The sequence below is a fragment of the Sceloporus occidentalis genome, unplaced genomic scaffold (assembly GCF_023333645.1).
Source record: "Sceloporus occidentalis isolate IW3139 unplaced genomic scaffold, rSceOcc1.0.p SCAF_6, whole genome shotgun sequence".
Taxonomy (NCBI): Eukaryota; Metazoa; Chordata; class Lepidosauria; order Squamata; family Phrynosomatidae; genus Sceloporus; species Sceloporus occidentalis.
Window position 1 is genome coordinate 75,857,836 of NW_028316986.1, and position 6,000 is coordinate 75,863,835.

A 6,000-nucleotide genomic window follows, 5' to 3' on the forward strand; every position below is an offset into this window, starting at 1 on the left:
AGACATTTTAGTAAACTCTCTTGACAGGCTGTTACTTTTATTTCATTTTCCCCTCTACTGTATTTACATTCTAAGCATCAAAGCTGCAAAAATCAGGGTTTTATCTAGTCTGGTGTTGTCACTATGGCATCCTCCCAAATCTCCCTGGTATCCATGTAAAATATTACACCATCTCCATGTATCATGTTGTACTGGCACTAGCACAAAGTTTGTCTCCCTCTCCTCTGAGCTTGGAAAAGTTGCTTTGGGGGACTAAAAATCCCAGAATCCCAAGCCAATGTGGCCACTGTACCCATGAAACTGTATACTGTAGCCATGTAAATTCTCTATGTGATTGAAAATGTTGATGATGTAGATTCTCCACTACAGACTTTGACTTCCAAAGCATAAAGAGTAGCAAATGCCATGGCAAGTGGCCCTGCTGGTGGGGGATTCTGGGAGCTGTGGTGAAGAAGTGAGTCTTCTTTCCACACTCTGCATATAGTTTGTACCCTCTATTGTGGTTAATTTTAGCTGCACAGCTTCCTTGGGGTTGGATGACTATCAGTCGCAGCATGATTCCCAGATCTGAAATCCCAGATTTGTCTGTTAATTGGAAAAGAAACATGGAAGCTGCCATTTAATTGAAGCTACCGTTCCACTGAAGGAAAGATGCTTTAAACTGTTAACCTGTGGCCAGAGGTTAAAATAGAAGCCCTTTGTGGTCCTTTCCAACTATCTTGTTTTATATAGATGGTATAGGTTGCAGTCTCAGAATTTGTAACATTTTGGCTAGAATATTTTGAGAGTTGCAGTCCAAAAGCATATGCTGCAAACTCTGACCATATATATATATATATAGCTTATATTTCCTGTTATTTTGAAGGGAACAGCACATTAAACTGAAAGATTTTGCTTTTGTCGGGTTTTTGTTTTGTTTTAAGTTCTGTGCTTTATCTATCTCCACATAAGGAAGGAAGGAAGGAGAAAGAGTGGGTAATCCTGTGTAAATAAATAAATAAATAAAATATTCTGTACCTCCCCATCCATTGTATAAGACATTGTACAACTCAGAAGACATAAGGTTAGCTGTAGCAGCAGCAATAAAAACAGACTTTTAAAAATTGTCTGAAAAACCATTAAGATGTTGACTCTTTATACTATTCCCAGCATTTTAGCTTCATATAATTAGCTGAGGGACGTAACCGACTGCTATGCTATAGTCCTGGTTAAACCACAGTTTATAATTCTGGAAGAGGGACAATACTTTCTCTGAGGCATAACTGATTGATTTTGTTTAGATTTGTGTTCATCACTGGGGTTAAGTTGACCAGCTGGACCGTCTATGCTGGACAAGAAACATTCTAAATAGGTTCTGGCTGGCTGAGAGGAACAAACCATATTTAGACATGGGTCATTTATCCTGTCCAAAGCAGATGTTTTCATCCATTTACTATTGCTGTTACCAGATGTTCTTCTGTTCTGTTGTTCTTTCTACTAATGTCACTCCTTACAGATAAACAGGATTGAGTTATCGTGTAAAGATTAGATGATTTATTACCTCTTCTTGTGTCAATAAATCCTTTGGGCATCTCAGTCTAGTAAACCTTGTTGTCGACTATAGGTAGAAAGGATCCATGAATATTAACTATTCCACTGAGTACGCAGATCACAAATGTTCACAGAATGTTTTGGTACTAGAACTTTAAAATAGAATTAAACTATTACAATAATAAAACAGATCACTTGCTAAAACAATTAAAATTAAAAAAGATAAGAGGACTTAAAAACCACTCACTTTAAAAATGTACAACACCCCCAGCCCATTCTTTGAAAACCTTCTGTTTTAAATGCCTGTCTGAACAGGAAGGTCCTTCCTGCCAGTGGAAGGACAACAGAGGCTATTCTGGTCTCCCTGGGAAGGGAGTTCCAGAGTCTAGGGGCAGCCACAGAAAAGGCCCTCTCTTGCATCCCCACCAATCATGCTTGTAATGGTGGTAGGACAGAGAGAAGGGTTTCTTCCGAGGATCTCAAAGCCCAGGACAGTTCATACAGGGAGATACAGTCTGCCAAATAGCCTGGACCTGAGCCATTTAGGGCTTTATAGGTCATAACCAGCACTTTGAATTGTGCCTGGAAACAAATTGACAGCTAATGGAGCTGTTTCAACTGTCAGGGATGATGGGAGTTGTTGCTCTTCACCTCAGGCTGTAACTCACCACCTTGTTAATGAAGCTGAGCTGACCAGCTTTGGTCAGTGGTTATTGCTTTCTCCCAAAGCAGCAGAGTTTTCTGAGAATAGGCTGAAGACCCTGACAAACTTCTCCAAGCCTTCTCACTCTTCTTCTTCAGATGTCTCCAAACACCATCAGGATTCTGCTGGTTCTTGTATCTTCACTCAAGACACCAACACAACTCAGTAGTCTTAGATAAAAGATCTACTTTATTCTACTATATACAGTTAGTATCTCTATATGCCCAACAATCCACAATATCTCTACACTCTACCAATACTCCACAACTACCCACAAGTTACATTAGCAAAACTGGCAATTATTATAGCAAATGTTTGTTACCACCCACTAGACAATTACCACCCAGTGGGTGTGTACATTCACAATGATTGGTTGACTTTTATTCATCCCATACTCAAGTCCAACCCATGAACATCATCTGATCACCTTGTACATGTAACAAGTCTCAGGTGTTACCAATGTACATTCCATAATTTTGTCCTTGGCTCCCAAGACTTCTAAATTATATTATCCTTTACACCTGTGTGATTTCTTAATTGTTCATGCTTAGTCATTCTGACTCTCACATACATATTTTATTTCTATAACTGCATGTCCCATGTTGCATTTCCTTGACATCAACAGGGGCATTATGTGGTTCTGTAACCTGCCCCAGTTAACAGTGTGGCTGCAGCTCTTTGGACCAGCTGAAGTTTCTGAACAGTCTTCAAAGACAGCAGGCAGGGGATGATGGGATAGGTGGCAAGGTGGCAGCAGGGGTGAGATGGAGTGAAGGAGGAGGGGGGATGAAGGAGCAGGACGCAGGGGGCCGGGGGGGGGGGGCAACATCTGAGTGATCTTCCACACCAGACCAATTTGAAGTGAAGTTGAAGTGAGCTTAGAAGCAGATTTTGGTGAATTTGCTTGTTTCCAAATTCACCAAAATGAGGAGTCTGTACACATTGAATGCAGAAGCACCTCATAAGAACTCCCCCATAGAATGCAATCACGTGAGATAACACATCACGTTTTAGCGTGAATTCGCATTGTTGGACCCGCAGTCACGTTGGAACTGAGCTGCAAATAGCTGCAAAAACCTCCATGTGATAAACACCACTATGACTGATGCATTGGGACTGGCAAGGGATCAGCACATACTGAGCCAGAGACACTAAATGTTCATTTAAAACAAACTTTTATGCCAGTTTTGGGAGGGATTTAATGCTTCTTCCATGAATCTCATTCAAATGTCCCTGATTGCCTTTTGCTGCATTCATAGCCTTCCTTTTCAAAACAATTGGTCATCATGCTGATTTCAGCTCTGTGGGAGAAATTCCACACACAACCTAGCAGTTGAACTATAAAAACCATTTTACGCAAATTCATCTGATTTATAATCTCGCTTCAACACAGATCATAAAATACAGCAAAGTGTGTTGTGTAAGACTAAACAGGTCAGTTATCTCTCCCAATGTGGTCTCTTTGTAGAATATGCAAGGAGCTAATGATAGAACTATGTGCAACAAAGAACCCGGGGGTAACACCTAATGCTCAAATCCTGTTGGTGCTTCACACTTGCATAACTTGCTAGTTATGCAAGTGGTTGGCCTTCTTATTGGCTTATATACTGAGCTCTCTGGGATGTCCTTACATAAGCATTCTCCCAGATAGTTTCTGGTGCTCCTGGAAAGACATGTGGACATAGTTCCTCCACCCCGTCCCTAGTCTGGATGCCCTGATTCTCTCACAATCTTCTGGAGTTAAACTAGAATAGTATTGTGCTATTTGGTGTTGTTTTGCCTTCAAGTCATTTCCTTATGGCTAATCTAAGGTGAACCTATCACAGGGTTTTCTTAGTATGATTTTTTTAGAGGAGGTTTGCATTTTCTTCCTCTGAGGCTGAGAGAGTGTGATTTGCCCAAGGTCACCCAGTGGGTTTCCATGGCTGAGTGGGGATTCGAACCCTAGCCTCGAGAGTCCTAGTTCAACACTCAAACTACTACACCACACTGGCTCTCTATTGTGCTATGCCAGCTATCAAAAGGGTCTTGGCCAGAAAATAACTGACTTACTAAAGGTTTTGGTTTTTTTTACTTACTTACTTACTTACTTACTTACGTTTACTGTTTTCAAATCACCCTCATGAAACAACACATTAGAATGGTCCAGTTTGGAAGTGACTACTAGTACATAGATAAATGAAGCTATCTAGCTGGTTTACGTAGGGCTGCAACTGGTGAACTAGTCCTTATTTAGGTTAGTAGTCATTACTGGATTGGGCTTTTCAGGAAATACCAGATAAATAAGAACCACACAGTACCATTTCCCAGATTTTTCATCTCATTAAATATTGTACACAGAATAATGACAATAGTGTTGAATTCTTTGTTTTCAAGGTCAAGGAAACCTACGGTCATGTTATCATGATAACTGTCTAATGAGACTGATTAATCTGAAAGGCTGTTTTCAGTTTTTCATGCGTGCCTGTAGAAAGCAGAGTCTGTTATATAAAAAAGACACTAAAACTCTACTAGTACTTCATCATCATCTTGTTGTTATTATTGTTAACTTTATTTATGCAATGGCTTTTCCAAAAATTAGGACTCAAGGTGGCTTACATAAGTGAAAAAGAATGAGTTACAGTACTCTTGTAACAAAAAAAGGTCTGATATATGAGAAGAGTGAAGATCCTTATGAATTTAATGATGCAGGAAAAAGCTCTTATTCATCCACTTTAGGGCTCTGCTACATTGTGATGATTTTCAATTTTTGTATCAGAATTTCAGGTATCATGTAGGATTTTCCACCACTTCAAACCAACAATTATATCATATTACAAAATCTGTATTCTCTACCCCATCCACAAAGCTCTTCCATTCATGAAAAGAAAAATAAATAAAAACAATGTGGGCCAAGCATCAAATAAGATTTAAATGGTGGAGCCAGACACAGCTCATCCATCAATTATAGGTGCAATACCTTGCTTGCCAACCTGGAAAATAATAAATGTGTTTGATTAGCTTTGTTTTTTTTGTTTTTGTTTTTAAAGAAGGCCTTTGAGAAAGTTCTGAAAGGAGAAGTGTTTTTTTCTGGTGAGAGTAAAAAATGAATTTGTGAAGAAGAGCAACGCATGAGTTATTTTAGCTCAGCCCTAATTGTAATGCTGTACACAGAAGTTGCTGAGAGCAAGAGCTGTACATTCTAGAAGGCAGTTGGATGGTAAAAACACTTAGCAAGTCAATGAAAATGAGAGACAACATTATGAAGTGGCACACAAAAACAAGTGCAGCCAAATGTTCAAAGGTAACAGTGAAAAAAGGTCTTTTCTTTCTCATCCCTCTGATAGATTACCTTTTCACAGAAAGCCCAAGTCTGAAAGGAAGGATTTGGCCTGACGCTAGCTTTCCAATTAAGCTGACTGAAGAAAAGAACGTTCTAATTGGACTCAGGTAGCTGCAAACAGTCCTTTTTTGGCAAGAGTGTACAACTCTTAGCTGCTAGGACAAAAGTCCCCAAGAAGTTCACAGATGCGTTTGCATAACACATTGCTCAAGAGACCAACCAGTAGCTTATGAATTCAGTGGGAACAGAACTAAATTAAAGACTGGTAAAGAACGGGATGCTGTGCTAAATGCAATTCTGAAGGGCGAGGAAGGGACCAGGGACTATGAACACAAACACAGTTTCACACAAAGATTCCTTGAGAAGGAAAGGAGAAAGGCTCTTGAGATTAGTCTTCAAGATTTGCTGAAGATATTAGTAATCAGTCAAAAGAAGGTTTAGTAAC